The sequence below is a fragment of the Balaenoptera ricei genome, chromosome 5 (genome assembly GCF_028023285.1).
Source record: "Balaenoptera ricei isolate mBalRic1 chromosome 5, mBalRic1.hap2, whole genome shotgun sequence".
NCBI classification, from domain to species: domain Eukaryota; kingdom Metazoa; phylum Chordata; class Mammalia; order Artiodactyla; family Balaenopteridae; genus Balaenoptera; species Balaenoptera ricei.
The window spans coordinates 85,082,801-85,099,831 of NC_082643.1; the positions used below are offsets into that span (position 1 = coordinate 85,082,801).

At 38.4% G+C, this 17,031-nt stretch overlaps 2 pseudogenes; one reads left to right on the plus strand and one right to left on the minus strand.

Annotated features, from left to right (window-relative positions):
• Nucleotides 1-293: 293 nt before the first annotated feature.
• LOC132366254 (DNA-directed RNA polymerase III subunit RPC4-like) lies at nt 294-1,518 on the plus strand (annotated as a pseudogene).
• Nucleotides 1,519-7,654: 6,136 nt separating this feature from the next.
• The window catches only part of LOC132366255 (UBX domain-containing protein 6-like), a 49,880-nt pseudogene continuing 40,503 nt past the window's right edge, over nt 7,655-17,031 (minus strand).

Below are 17,031 nucleotides of genomic sequence, written 5' to 3' on the forward strand. Positions count from 1 at the left end.
GGTAGCAGTAGATAACCACACAGAGCCCATTATAATAGCATATTATGTATTTCCAAAGAATATATTTTATAAGTTAAAAAACCTCTTCTTAATTTTAATAATGTTGATAAGTAATAAGCAAGCAATAAGAATTATAGAAATAAAATAATTTATTATTATTAATTAATTAATTAATTAATTAAAATAAGATGAAAAGATACTCAACTTAACTCAGGTTAAGTTTAAAAAGGTGTTGTGGACTTCCGCCCCGGCCCCGAGGCCCGGCTGCAGGTCGCCTAGGAGGTGAAGTCGGGATGCGCGTGGTGTGGAGCTCCAGCCCCGGTGCGCTGGGGCAACATGAAGAAAACGCCGCAGGCGAGCCCAGCGCTCCGGGAGGGCCCCGACCCTTCCTCTCTGGGGCACGGGGGTCTTTTCCTGTGGAGGCCGGTGCCTCCCCTCACCCCGGGCCGCCTTCCCTCCATCCACTCCAGGGACCTCACCCTCAGGGATTCAAGAAGAAAACCTTCCCCCCAAATATCAGTCGTAAGATCAAGGAAGAGCCCAAGGAAGAAGTAACCATCAAGAAGGAAAAGCGTAAAGGGATAGAGACAGACAGCGAGAGGGCCATGGACAGGGCCGGGGGCGCCCAGAAGTGTTCCGGTCCCACTCCATCTTTGAGCAGGACCCAGCTGAAATGATGAAGAAAAAGGGGAACTGGGCTAAGACTGTGGATGTGTCGGACATGGGGCCCTCTCACAGCATCAACATCAAAAAGGAGAGGAGGGAGACAGATGAAGAAACAAAACAGATCCTGGGCACGCTGGAGAAAGATGATGACCCTGGGCTGAGGATGGCCCTGGGCTGAGGAACGACGCTCGAAATATGCCTGTGCAGCTGCTTCTGGCTCACTCGGGCTGGCTTTTGAAGGAAGAGAATGAAGACCCAGATGTCAAACCTTGGCTCAAGGAAGAGGACATGGAAGTGGGCGGGGCCTGCTGTGAAAGTGAAAGACGAGCCCCGAGCCCCGAGATGAGGAGGAGGAGGGCAAGATGAAGCCTCCTCCCAGAGCAGCCAGGAAGACCCCCGGCCTCCCGAAGGATATGTCCGTGGCAGAGCTTTCAGGAAGCTGAGCCTCACGCAGGAGGAGGAGCTGCTGTTCCTGCAGCTGCAAGACTGGCTTCCCGGCCAGCCGCCCACTCCGGACGTCGAGCCTACCAAATCAGAGGCGCAGAGCGAGGGCGGACGGAGGGTGGTTACAAAGCAGGAGAAAGACCGGGAAGCCAGGCTGGTAGAGAGTGCTTGTACCCTGACAGAGGGTCAGGTCTGCAAGCTGCTCATCCGCAAGTCCGGGAAGATGCAGCGGCTCCTGGGCAAGGTGACTCTGGACGTGACGATGGGGACAGCCTGCTCTTTGCTGCTGTCCTGTCTGTGGGCCTTGGAGACAGTAGGATGGGTGAGACGACAGTCCTGGGACACGTAAAGCACAAACTTGTATGCTCTCCCAATTTTGAATCCCTGTTGGATCACAAATACCGGTAAAATAAGCAGACGGAGCATGGTGGTGACCGTGCAAACAGCGGCTGCTGCCTGCTCCAGACGTTGTGATCTAAAATCTGTTCGACCCAAAAGGGGCCTGTTTAGCCCACCCACTCCAGCCACTGTCCCCGTTTTGTCCACAGGGCCCACGTGGCTCCCTCCCACAGCAGCTGTGAACGGCGCGAAGACCTTCCCACAGCCCCGAAACCGCACACCCTCGCTGCTGGGCGTCTTGTCCCTGCTTTTTTTATTATTATTATTTTTTATTTTTTAATTATTTTATTTATTTTATTTTTGGCTGTGTTGGGTCTTCGTTTCTGTGCGAGGGCTTTCTCCAGCTGCGGCAAGTGGGGGCCACTCTTCATCGCGGTGCGCGGGCCTCTCACTGTCGCGGCCTCTCTTGTTGCGGAGCACGGGCCCCAGACGCGCAGGCTCAGCAGTTGTGGCTCAGGGGCCCAGCTGCTCCGCGGCATGTGGGATCCTCCCAGACCAGGGCTCGAACCCGTGTCCCCTGCATTGGCAGGCAGATTCTCAACCACTGCGCCACCAGGGAAGCTCCCCCTGCTACCTATTTTTATAGTTATGTTTTAGCTCTTCAACTGACTGCATCCTCCCCAGGTGGAGAGGGGACGGTCTGTGGGAAAGGATAGGCTCTTTCTCTTGGTAACGTCTTGGTTCTCAGGGAAGAAAATGGAAGGATGGCTGCTGCTGCCTTTTCTCCCTCATTCCTCCCGAGAGGCGGCGCCGGAGAGAGAGTAGGGACTTGAGTCTGAGACTCAGTCGCAGCTCTGTCTCTTACCAACTGTGTGACTGGACAAACTACCTAACCTTTCTGAGCCTCATCTTCCTCTTCTGACAAAGATGAGGGTGATACCTACCTTACAGGGTTGGTGTGACAATGAAATGGAATATTGTCAATGAAAAATCCTTGCACAAGGCCAGACATACAAAGTTGCCACTCAATTAATGTTAGTTTCCCGAAAAAAAAAAAAAAAAAAAGTGTTGTGATATCTGTAGTTAACACTTAAAAATATTCATAGAAATTTTCTTCTACTGTAGTTTACTTAAAATCAAAATACTGAGCAGTAGGAATGACTTTTTGGAATTCATTACTGGGATACATAATTGCTATATATGTGAAATATTTCATATCTCAAGGAGTTAAAAGAAATTTAAGAAATGGTGTGTTTTTGGTCAAAGGTAGTCAAAAAGTACCAAAAAATTAAAAATTGTGTCTTTGTAGTACTGTCTAGGCATGTAGTTTGCAGCCCAAATAACCAAGGCCTCAAACAACTAAATTTTAGATGCCAAAAAAATATGCAGTTAGAAGTATGAGTGTGCTTACCATCAAAACCAAAATTTAACATATGGCTTGATAATATAATTGACAGTGTTTATGAGTAGAATTTAAAAGTAAGTCACAAAGGTGACCAACCCATCAAGCAGAGTGTTTATTGGTAATAAAATATAAACAAAAGAAATAGGATATTTCTAATGATTTTTTTTTGTTAATCTATGCATTTCATAGATTAACATAGATTATCTAGTGCTCCTGCATAAAATAGGGATATTCTCATTGACAAAACTAAGGCAGGTTGTAGAACAAAGCTCCCCTTCTCCACTGGCTTTGATAAACGCTCGTTGGAACTATGCTTGCAAATCTCCATTTTTTCTCTGCTAAATACAGGCTTTTGATGCTTTTCAGGTGAGCAGGAGCAAAATGAAAATAATAAAGTTTTTGTTGTTGATTCTGTTTTGTCATATTCCAGGCAGTATCTTCTTCAAAGTGTATTATTCCTGAGATTAAAAGTGAAGGTTGAATACATTTCTGACATAGATCAAGTTTGTGTGTCTGTGCCTCACTACACCTGCTTTCCTTCACTTGTAAATTAGTGTGTCTGGTAGTACCATATAAGTCTGTTATGAACATTAATGGGAAAATGCATGTGAAAAGCTTGGCACAATATCTAACAAATAGCAAATGCTGACTAAAGTTAACTATTTATTACAGATCATTCCTGAAGGAGAAGCATTTCTGTGAATAGTATATCCCATTCACTATATACTGATTTTACAATCTTTTGTTTTAAAAGATGACTTTTTCTTATCTTCATTCCCATCACTCAATAGTAGTGATCTTATCTGAGCCTTTGTTCTCTATGGAACAATTACAACTTCTACTCCATCAAAAAAGAACTAAATCAAACTAGTAGATTCATCTAATCAGAAAATATTTATTGTGCATTTAATGAATCATAGCACTCTATCAGAGATTCCTCAGGTCATGGGGACCAAAATAATATGAATTTTTCTGATTCTGTAACTTATTATTCGCCTCACTATTCTCTAAATGAGCAGCACAACCATAATTTTATTCAAGACTGATCTAAAATGCTCTTTTTCCACGCCTTCCTTGCACACCCCAGACCCAAGTTATGCCCCACTCCTCTGAACTCTCAGAGAAGTTTTTCCATGCCACCATCATGACACATCTCATTTGCAAGGCGTGTATGGGTCTCTAAAAAATGATTTCGTCTGGTTTCCAAAATATATCATGAAAGATTGCTGAGAAAATATGGCCTCAGTACTTTACTAGCACAAGTTTATGAAAAGGAAAATTAAGGGCAAGATAAATCATTTTGTTCACTTCAAGTAAGAAGCTAATGGTGTGCTAAATACACTAATTCAAAATGCGTGGATACAAGGAAGTAATAATGGTCTCATCACCAAGGTAAAGATATCTTCTTAGAAAACAAAATGGAAGTAAACAAAACACCACTAGGTGTCACTGGGGAAGGAGAAGAAACAAGAGAAGAAGGTTAAGGAGGAGTTAAGTTGAAGCCTTACCAAAAATGCATTATTTATGAAAAGATGAATAGCAGCTTTTGCAGAAAAATAGCATGACATCAACAGTTCCCAAGAAGTGCAGAAGTAGAGGGGGAAAGAGTGTGGCTTCAATAATTCTGGAAGCAGCTGCTGAGATGTATCAAACCAGAAGAACTCCAGCTGCTTGTTCTGTGAGCATTGCCAAAGGTTTCACACGCTAAATATGTATCAGAACTCCCGGAGAACACCAACACTTAAAATAGGTATGGATGAGGAGTAGAAGTCAGAGTTAACAGACATAAAATGATATTCCAGTCCTTTGAGAAAATTTGATATTTAGTTCTAAATTTTGTTATGATTGTGTAACTTGGGGTAAATCACTTAAAACTTCCTGCTTCCTTCAGTGTCATCTTTTACACAATAAGAAGAGGAATACAGGACTTCTGATTTACAGGTTGTCTGTGGGGATAATATAAGAACAGGTATTCTATAAATTACTCTTCTAGAATTAATATTATCAATTTTAGTCATTAATTTATTTTTCTTACATATTTAAAAGAAAGGAATTAACTGTTTTAAATTGTTATTTTATTAAAGAAGAATTTCTTTTTGGAAAACAATTTATGCTTTGAATCATAAAAAAATCATGATCTAAAACAGTTGAAACTATTTGGAATTCTCCCACTGTTAGCTCATCTATTGCTTTTCGGAGGCCCTAGTTTCTTTAGCTATTATTCAAAGAATTGTGAGTTGGGATGGACTAAATTTGCCAGTTGGACAAAAGAGGATTTTTATGCAATATTTCAGTAAATTGCTGGAATAAGGAGGCCTATGGCCCAGACTACGAATTCTGTTTTCAAAGATTTTAGATAGTGATATTTTCCTTAGGAAAGTTCTTTTCTAGGACTTATCCAAAGTGCTAAAGTCATCTTGTCCCTGATCCCAACCTGGACATAAGTCAAGTATAACCGTTCTAAAGTTGGTTTTGTGGTTTTTATCATAAATGGCCCCTGCTTGATTTCCCTGTGCTTCCCAGGCCCCAGCCATGGGTGCTCTGCTATGCAAATCTTTCTCATTGTATAACTCTCAACACAGTAAGACCCATGCTCACAGGCTCTAATTCATGCTACACGCTTGCTGAGCAGGATTACCTGATGATCTCATCCCCTCATTTTACAGAGGAGGAAATAGAGAGTTCTCATGATTTACTCAGCAGCAGAAGTATTGTAGAAGCATACATTTATGTATAAATTATCATTTATCTCCAAGAGAGGCTACTTCCAAAGGCTCCTTCAAAACTACTCCCAGAGTTATGTTTCTAAAAAATCAAGCAGAGAATTCCCTGGCGGTCCAGTGGTTAGGACTCGGTGCTTTCACTGCCGGACCAGGTTCAATCCCTGGTCGGGGAAACTAAGATCCCACAAGCCGTGGGGCAAGGCCAAAAAAAAGAAAAAAGCAAGCAAAAAAGCGCAATCTTGTCACTCTCCTTTATAAACAATGAACCTTCAAAAGAGCCTCAAAGAACCCCAATGCATCCATCAAGCCATATCTTTGTCACTCATTGATTCTTTTAATATATATTGATTGAGAAACAAGAGACATTGAGATAGATGCTGGGAGTACAGTAAACGATACAGAAATGTTCCCTGCCATCAGGGCACTTAAAGTTTAGTACATGAGAAAGGTCGTACAGATGATTACAACTACATTATTTACACAGAAGACTAACTGAGCTTCTGGCTTTCTCCCACCCATACTCTCTTAGCATCAGTTACACCACTCTTCCCACACAATTCCCAGCTTTTCCTAATCAAGCCCCGTTATTTCACGTGGCCTTGGATTTACACATGTTGTGTTTTTCCTGTCTAGAATATTCCAGTTTCTTTCTTTCTCTGGCAAACTACAACTCATTCATTTTACTCAGTTAGGACCTCTCTGAAAGCCTTCTCTACCAGAGCTGACTGTTTTCTGAGGCACCAGGGCACTGTTCATATATCTTGTGTATTCTGTTATTGAACCATCTTTTAATTAGTGCATTTTGCTCACTGGTTAAGAGCAAAGTTCTAACATGCATGGGTTTGAGTCTTGTCTCTGCTAATTTCTCACTGTGCTCTTGGACAAATAATTTAACTTCTCTGATAATCAGTTTCTTTACTTTAAATGTGCTTGTAATATCATTTAGGTCTACATGTTGTTGCAAAAAGGGAATGAGTTAGTACCTGTAAAACATTTCAACAGAGCTTAGCAAATATTAAGTGGTTTGTTAATACAGGTTTTTGATATTATTATCAAGCCAAATATCCCGAATCACAGTAATTCTCGGTAAATGTATATTGAAAATGTGAAAGTGTGAATTTACAACTAGTGTAAGTCTTTGTAGTGGACTTTAAATAGATTCAAAAAAGAAACAAAACTAGAAACTAAAACTAAGCCTAAGACTGCCTACCCAAATGTAAAACAGCACCCAATAAGGGACTTCCCTGGTGGCGCAGTGGTTAAGAATCTGCCTGCCAATTCAGGGGACACAGGTTCAAGCCCTGGTCTGGGAAGATCCCACATGCCAGGGAGCAACTATGCCCGTATGCCACAACTACTGAGCCTGCGTTCTAGAGACCGCGAGCCACAACTACTGAAGCCCCTACACCTAGAGCCCATGCTCCGCAACAAGAGAAGCCACCGCAATGAGAAGCCTGCACACCACAACTAAGAGTAGCCCCCGCTTGCTGCAACTATAGAAAGCCTGTGCTCAGCAACGAAGACCCAACGCAGCCATAAATAAATAGATAGATAAATTTATAAAGTACCAATGAGAATCAACATTTTTTAATAAACAGACTTTACAATTCTCACCATATTCAATGATGAAAAATGCTACAGATATTTAATGTTTTTTATTGCATTCATTTGTCTTAAGTTGACTTGGATAATTTTAATAAGGTGACCTCTTACTGTTGGTTTCAAATTGGTTTTCCTTCATTATTTGGTTATGAGTCTAATGAAGCAGCACAACAGTGTTTCCCTTTTTGCTATTCCTCAAGGGACAACTCATTTAATCATCTGAACACTTGGAACTCCACTGTGATACAAATAAATGATTATGCGGTATAGCTTTAAAAAAAATCACTGAAAATTTCACCGAAAAGAAAACATGCAAAACGAATTTAAGAAAAGCATGTATATTTTACTGTAAAATTATATCCTTTGACTTACTCAAATATTACTACATGTGTACCAAAAATAAATACATAAATAATAAAAGGAAAGAAAATAAATTACGTTGCCTTTCCAAAAATGCATATTTCTACTCTGGTGGTCAAACAACAACAAACTGTGACGGCAGCTTTACAACCACATGAGTGCCACAGGTGTCTAATCCTGGAGAGCGATTGGTACCCTAGAAAAGAAATGATTGCAATGTCACTAGTCATATACAATGCTCCTGGCCCCGTGAGGAACTACAGTTTATACATAATGAGACTGATAACTTTTCCCATCTCTAGCTGGAAATTACCATGTCATCCTTGTGTATTCTCCAACAAGGTCTGTTTTCAGGTTCAAAGTCACATATTTACAGATTACATTCTTCAGATTCTACATTACTATGGTATGGATCTCAAAGAGATAGAATACTGCCAGCCCTTAAATATTGATCTTTGCATCACTATATTTATTTATTTATTTAAAAATTTTTTATTTTATATTGGAGTATAGGTGATTTAAAATGTTGTGGTAGTTTCAGGTGTACAGCAAAGTGATTCAGTTATGCATATACATATATCTATTCTTTTTCAGATTCTTTTCTTACATAGGTTATTACAGATTATTGAGTAGAGTTCCCCATGCTTTACAGTAAGTCCTTATTGATCATCTATTTTATATATAGTGTGTATATGTAAATGCCTCATTATATTTAAAAAAACAGTTTAATAAACCCAAATTTGAACGATGTAAACAATTTTAGTGAAAGCCACATAAATAATGTTTGAATGAATCCAACAATTTATAAAGATGAAAAAACAAAATTTAAGTAAGTGGATGGAGTAACAGATTGTGATAGTTTCATCAGCATCCTGAAAGAAGAGATTGATTTCTTAAGGACTAGAATAAAACATTAATTAACAATGAGGTTTAAAAAAATCCCAAACCTTAAAGATTATATTTCTAGGAAATGATGAATAATCATACAGGAAATGCCAGCCAGTATTAAGAATCCATTGATATTGTTTCAAGAAAATGACAAGCAGCTTAACATACATGATGGCTACCTGTCACCATTTTTTAAAAAAAAGAATTAACAATCACCAGCAGCAGGGTCTATACACACACACAAATTCAAGATGAAGTGGAGTTAACAACGACATCTCATTCTCTGATACCTAAGGCTGATGGCTCACTGCCTGTTAGACTGACATCAGACACTGAGGACCTAACTTCTGCCTCCCATGTGAAGTCACAGGAAAAATCATACCAATTATTGCAATGTGTACAACATCCATCTTCATCTGTTCAATGTTCATTTGGTGGATGTAATTCTAGTCAACATTATCATCATGCATTATCCCTGCATCAGCACTGGCCTAGTCAGCTTAGCAATATTACCATGTCCTTATTCTAGCAAGAGTATCCTGGGTAAAATTTGTCTTAGCTCGGGCTGTCATAACAAAATACTGAAGACCCGGGGTGGCTTAAACAACAGAAATTTATTTTCTCACAGTTCTCGAGGCTGGAAGTCCAAGATCAGGGTGTCAGCATGGTCAGGTTCTGGTGAAACCTCTCTCTGGCTTGCAGAGGGCCATCTTTTTTTGATGTGTCCTCACATATTAGAGAGAGAAAGAGAGCCCTCTCTCTGGTGTCTCTTCTTATAAGGACACTAATCCCATCATGAGGGTCCCATTCTCATGACCTCCTGTAAACCTAATTATCTCCCAGAGGCCCCACTGCCAAATACAATCACAATGGGGATTAGGGCTTCGATATATAAATTTGAGGATTTCATGAACATTCAGTCCATAATATAATCCTAAATGCTCAGGTTTGCAGTTTTCCTTTTTCACTCTTTAGTGTTTCTTTCTATAAAACATCACCATTACATTTTTGTATATGAAAATGATTGAACAGAAACTGTGTGAATTAACACTAAAGATCAAATTATTAGAGAATTAAGAAATCAAGGACCTTAACCAGTTTACTTTACTAACAATATCAAAGATACAATTAATTGTGAGCACTGACAAAGCAGAGGGAGGCATAAGGACCACAAATATCCCCAGGTTTTTTTCTTGCCACATTAGGGCATTCTCTGGCCCATATCAACATAAAAGGTCTCTAAGCTCCATATTTCATCACATCAGTTGTGCAGAAAGGAGTTGTTTTGGTCATGAAATATTTCCATTTTATATTCTGATAGGTACATTGCTTAAGTGACATTTTCCACATTAAGCCATAGGTGAATTTAATAAGTAAAACTTGAAACCCTTGATCAACATGTGTAGTTAAGTTGAAAAATATAACATAATCATGCATTTTTAAGTGTTTTGTGCATCCTAATGTAGCAGAACAGTTTTACTTCCTAATGTTGATGTTTCTAGCAAATTTATTTTTCTCCATAAATCCATAGATTTGTTTGTTTACAATAATTCAGGGGTTAGAAATTTTATTTTTTTTCTGTCAAGGGCCAGACAGTCAATATTTTTTAGACTTTGTGGGCCACATATAGTCTCTGTTAATCTTTGTGTTCTATTTTTACAACACTTAAGAAATGTCAAAACATTCTTAACTCATGGGTCATGGTTTGCTGACCCCTGCATAGGCAATAGTAGACAGATCAGATAGATTCTGCTAAAAGCATGCCTTAGATGAGGACTCTCTTGCTAGAAAATATTATTTGTTTATTTGCCAGGTATATTGTTTTATATATATATATTTATTTTCTGTATATTATGTTTTGAAACCTTTCTTTTCCTTAGCAAATAAATTTAATTGTAGTAAAATATTTATATGTACAGATATTCATTACAGTGTTACTTCAAAAAAACAAAAACAAAAACCCCACAAAAAACAAATGAAAAAACAACTGCAAACAACCTAAGTGTCCCAATAAGGGGAATGTTTAAATAAATCATCATTTACTTGTAGGATGAAATATTATACAGCCATTAAAATCAATGTTTACAATGCTTCATAACATGGGAAATGACTATAGTATAGTGTTAGATAAAAATTAACATAAAACCATGTATATATAGTATGATCTCAATTTTATACATTCATGTGGACAGAGAACACAGAATGAAAATAAATACACCCAATATATGTCAGTGGTGGACTTGTGTTTTTTCCTGTTTTATATTTCTGTTTTTCCAAATTTTCCATCAGGAGTAGATACTATTTTTATAATCCTATTTTAAATTTTTGATTGAGAACTCTAAGTGAAAATTAAATTATGATTCCTGAGTTGCCCTCAGTTTTCCTTGGGTCACTCTGACTGCTGATTCCTCTGTTCATTTCAGTTATAGACTCTGTGAGGTCACCCCAACATTTGTTCCTAGAACAAGTGGTCAAACATGAGTGATTGGATAAAAGGCCTCAGGGTGTTGAATAAGAGCTGAGCTGGTGGAAAACTTCCCAAATCAGGTGGGTTAACTGAATCTCTTGATTACTTTGCCTTTTTTCCCATGACAGACTAACATCCCACAAATGGCTTACTTTTGAGAAGAATCTTTCATGCACTGCATAGCAGAGATATTGTTCAGTCAGTTCTGGGTCAAAGAGGAAAAGCTGAAGAGATTTAAACAGGAAATGACTCGACTACAAAGAAATTAGAAGTATAAGTGAATAAAACGAGCCAGGCACAAATGATGAATTCTAGGTGTCCTAGAAACAATAGGGCTCATTGCCAGCTCAAATGGGTGGAATCCCAGGCTGATGAAATGCTCCAGAGCTCCAAGGAGATCACTCCTGGATCCATCACACCTGTGTCACATGTTTTGACATCTTAAAAAAACTTTCTGGCTGAGGAGACTGTCCCTTCTGGGCTAGCCAATTCTTAGAGATGGCAAGGGACTTGGCCTGCAAACCTTTGATATGCAAATTAATCAACCCAGATCTATCCCTCCTCTGGTCTCATATACCCCAGCAGGCAGTAGCCTTCTGTCTTAATTATCCCAAGGCCAGGTCCCAGGCAACTAGAGACCACCCGTATAGCCCAAAGCCAGCCAACTTTATTCAAACCACCCAATCCTAAACTGTTTACCCTGTCTTGCTTTGCCTTTCTTGTAGAAACCCCAGTAAAGACATGGGTTTTTCCTCACTTCTGCTTCTGCTTCCTGACCAAAACCTAGTGTTTCTCCTGTGGATCTGTGTGGTGAGTCATGTCTCTTGTTTCTATGAGAAATTGAAGTAACATTAAACTTTTCTTTCAATGGCATTGACTTCACAGTGTGATCACTCAGTCATCTTTATAAATTAAGACCTGAGCGCAAAACGCCAGAAGGTCTGACGTCAGTATATTTACAAGGAGACGCTCAATGGGGTTATCTGCCTTCTTTATTCCCAGGAATGTCACTCGGTAAAGGGAGGGAATGCTTTGAGGGTCTGCAGCCAAACATTTCCTTTCCAGGGTATTATTGTCCACTTCATATATTTTCACATGTATAGTACTAATAATGACTTAAAAAACCAAATTATAAATACTATACTTGTATTGCTTTATTAGTGATTTTAGTTTCTTTTCTTCTTTTAAGTCTAATGTTGTATTTGCTTCATGCTTATTATTATTCTGCAAATTCTCTCTGTTGAGAGCTTATGGGTCAAGCAGAGATTCTAACTTCACAAATGTACTAAATGTTATTCACAATGGTGTGCATCCAGCCCCTTGGTGTTTTCTATACCAAAGCAAATCTGAGTGACTTACAAATTGCATGGTTCACCAACGTAGAGTATAGTATATAATCTAAGAACACGGGCTCTGGAAAGAGATATACCTTGTTTTTTATCCTATCTTTGCTATTAACATATTTGGGATTTTGGTATAACACTTCATTGCTTAAAGCCTTGTTTCGTTCATATATTAAATAGAAATACAACTCTCTGTAGAGTTACGATTAAATAAAATGATTCATAAAATGCACTTAACCAGTGCCTGAATCATAGGAAACAATCAATTAAGATTGTGTGATTCCAGCCCTCGTAGTTGTCTACTGTTACCTCCCAGGAGCTTGGGAGTCTTTCATCTAAAAGTAGGAATCTTACAATGGGACTAGGGCGTTTTCACTATTCTTATTCAATATCTTTCATTGGCAGTGTTTCTAGCAAAACTCATAGGTTAGAGAGCAAAACTCTTCTGCTACACTGGGAGGTACAAAACACTTAAAAATGCATGATAGTGTTCCATTTTTCAACTTGGCTCTACTGCACACTGATCAGGGGTTTCAACTTTTACCTACTCAATTCACCTTTGCCTCCAACCGCAGTTGAAGTTAACATCATCCTTTTACTGCATTGGCCACTGATGAAACAAAGTCCTTTCTGGAATTCTTTCTGGGCGTATCTGCTGCAGTTCAATATCAAAACTACACTCCTTAAAACTACACTCTTAAAAAGGGTTATTTCACTTTGCCTGGGTCTCTTGCCTAGAAACTCCCTTGAGCCACCTTCTTACTGGCCCAAAGCACAGTCCAGTTTAAAGGAGGTTTCTCTCCTTTCATATCTATCTTCTTTAGTTTCCTTTTTTTGTACAAAAAAGTTTCTTCTAAGTAGCTGGTTGCAGGTTTCAAGATATTGTGGCAGACTTAAAGAGAGAAGCTACACTTTCACTTTTTTTATTGTGACCTTTGAATACCCTTTCATTTACACATTCATATTCCAGAAGTTAGCCAGATTGTTATGACACCTACAAACTTAGTCAATTTTAACACCATGTTTATATGTTATAAGTTTATATTTTTTTAACATCTTTATTGGAGTATAATTGCTTTACAATGTTGTGTTAGTTTCCGGTGTATAACAAAGTGAATCAGCTATATGTATACATATATCCCCATGTCCCCTCCCTTTTGCACCTTCCTCCCACACTCCCTATCCCACCCCTCTAGGTGGTAACAAAGCACTGAGCTGATCCCACTGTGCTATGCAGCTGCTTCCCACTAGCTATCTATTTTACATTTGGTAGTGTATATATGTCAATGCTACTTTCCTCCCTTCGTCCCAGCTTACGCTTCCCCCTCCCTGTGTCCTCAAGTCCATTCTCTACGTCTGTGTTTTTCTTCCTGTCCTGCCACTAGATTCATCAGAACCATTTTTTTTTTTTAGATTCCATATATATGTGTTAGCATACGGTATCTGTTTTTCTTTTTCTGACTTACTTCACTCTGTATGACAGACTCTAGGTCCACCCACCTCACTACAAATAACTCAATTTCGTTTCTTTTTATGGCTGAGTAATATTCCATTGCATATATGTGCTACATCTTCTTTATGCATTCATCTGTCGTGGACACTTAGGTTGCATCCATGTCCTGGCTATTGTAAATAGTGCTGCAATAAACGTTGTGGTACATGTCTCTTTTTGCATTATGGTTTTCTCAGGGTATATGCCCAGTAGTGGGATTGCTGGGTCATATGGTAGTTCTATTTTTAGTTTTTTAAGGAACTTCCATACTGTTCTCCATAGTGGCTGTATCAATTTACATTCCCACCAACAGTGTAGGAGGGCTCCCTTTTCTCCACACTGTCTCCAGCATTTATTGTTTGTAGGTATTTTGATGATGGCCATTCTGACTGGTGTGAGGTGATACCTCATTGTAGTTTTGATTTGCATTCTCTAATGATTAGTGATGTTGAGCATCCTTTCATGTGTTTGTTGGCAATCTGTGTATCTTCTTTGGAGAAATCTCTATTTATGTCTTCCGCCCATTTTTGGATTGGGTTGTTTGATTTTGATTTTGAGCTGCATTAGCTGCTTGTATATTTTGAAGATTAATCCTTTGTCAGTTGCTTCATTTGCAAATATTTTCTCCCATTCTGAGGGTTGCCTTTTCGTCTTGTTTATGGTTTCCTTTGCTGTGCAAAAGCTTTTAAGTTTCATTGGGTCCCATTTGTTTATTTTTGTTTTTATATCCATTTCTCAAAGAGGTGGGTCAAAAAGGATCTTGCTATGATTTATGTCATAGAGTGTTCTGCCTATGTTTTCCTCTAAGAGTTTTATAGTGTCTGGCCTTACATTTAGGTTTTTAATCCACTTTGAGTTTGTTTTTGTGCATGGTGTTAGGAAGTATTCTAATTTCATTCTTTTACAGGTAGCTGTCCAGTTTTCCCAGCACCACTTATTGAAAAGGCTGTCTTTTCTCCATTGTATATTCTTGCTTCCTTTATCAAAGATAAGGTGAACATATGTGCATGGGTTTATCTCTGGGCTTTCTGTCTTGTTCCATTGATCTCTGTTTCTGTTTTTGTGCCAGTACCATACTGTCTTGATTACTGTAGCTTCGTAGTATAGTCTGAAGTCAGGGAGCCTGATTCCTCCAGCTCCATTTTTCTTTCTCAAAATTACTTTGGTTATTTGGGGTCTTTTGTGTTTCCATACAAATTGTGAAATTTTTTGGTCTACTTCTGTGAAAAATGCCATTGGTAGTTTGATAGGAATTGCACTGAATCTGTAAATTGCTTTGATTAATAGAGTCATTTCCACAAAGTTGATTCTTCCAATCCAAGAACATGGAGTATCACTCCATCTGCTTGTATCGTCTTTAATTTCTTTCATCAGTGTCATAGTTTTCTGCATACAGGTCTTTTGTCTCCTTAGGTAGGTTTATTCCTAGGTATTTTATTATTTTTGTTGCAATGGTAAATGGGATTGTTTCCTTAATTTCTCTTTCAGATTTTTCGGCATTAGTGTATAGAAATGAAAGAGATTTCTGTGCATTAATTTTGTATCCTGCTACTTTACCAAATTCATTGTTTAGCTCTAGTAGTTTTCTGGTAGCATCTTTAGGGTTCTTTATGTATAGGATCATGTTATCTGCCAACAGTGCCAGTTTTACTTCTTCCTTTGCTATTTGGATTCCTTTTATTTCTTTTTCTTCTCCGATTGCCATGGCTAAAACATCCAAAACTATGTTGAATAATAGTTGTGAGAGTGGGCAACCTTGTCTTGTTCCTGATCTTAGAGGAAATGCTTTCAGTTTTTCACCATTGAGAACAATGTTGGCTGTGGGTTTGTCGTATATGGGCTTTATTATGTTGAGGTAGGTTCCCTCTCTGCCTACTTTCTGGAGAGTTTTTAACATAAATGGGCATTGAAAGCTTTTTCTACATCTATTGAGATTATCATATGGATTTTATCCTTCAATTTATTAATATGGTGTATCACATTGACTGATTTACATATATTGAAGAATTCTTGCATTCCTGACATATACCTTACTTGATCATGGTGTATGATCCTTTTAATGTGCTGTTGGATTCTGTTTGCTAGTATTTTGTTGAGGAATTTTGCATCTATGTTCATCAGTGATATTGACCTGCAGTTTTCTTTTCTTGTGACATCTTTGTCTGGTTTTGGTATCAGGGGGATGGTGGCCTCGTAGAATGAGTTTGGGAGTGTTCCTCCCTCTGCTATATTTTGGAAGAGTTTGAGAAGGATAGGTGTTAGTTCTTCTCTAAATGTTTGATAGAATTCGCCTGTGCAGCCATCTGGTCCTGGGCTTTTGTTTGTTGGAAGATTTTTAATCACAGTTTCAATTTCAGTGCTTGTGATTGGTCTGTTTATATTTTCTATTTCTTCCTGGTTCAGCCTTGGAAGGTTGTGCTTTTCTAAGAATCTGTCCATTTCTTCCAGGTTGTCAAATTTATTGGCATAGAGTTGCTTGTAGTAATCTCTCATGATCCTTTGTATTTCTGCAGTGTTGGTTGTTACTTCCCCTTTTTCATTTCTAATTCTGTTGATTTGAGTCTTCTCCCTTTTTTCCTTGATGAGTCTGGCTAATGGCTTATCAACTTTGTTTATCTTCTCAAAGAACCAGCTTTTAGTTTTCCTGATCTTTGCTATTGTTTCCTTCATTTATTTTTCATTTATTTCTGATCTGCTCTTTATGATTTCTTTCCTTCTGCTAACTCTGGGGTTTTTGTTTTTGTTCTTCTTTCTCTAATTGCTTTAGGGTAAGGCTAGGAAGTTTATTTGAGATTTTTCTTGTTTCTTGAGGTAGGATTGTATTGCTATAGACTTCCTTCTTAGAACTGCTTTTGCTGTATCCCATAGGTTTTGGGTCTTCATATTTTCATTGTTATTTGTTAATAGTTATTTTTTGATTTCCTCTTTGATTTCTTGAGTGATGTCTTGGTTATTTAGTAGAGTATTGTTTAGCCTCCATGTGTTTGTATTTTTTACAGATTTTTTTCCTATAATTGATATCTAGTCTCATAGCATTGTGGTCAGAAAAGATACTTGATATGATTTCAATTTTCTTAAATTTACTGAGGCTTTATTTCTGACTCAAGATATGATCTATCCTGGAGAATGTTCCATGAGCACATGAGAAGAAAGTGTATTCTGTTGTTTTGCATGGAATATCCTATAAATATCAATTAAGTCCATCTGGTCTAATGTGTCATTTAGAGCTTGTGTTTCCTTATTTATTTTCATCTTGGATGATCTGTCCATTGGTGAAAGTGGGTTATTAAAGTCCCTTACTA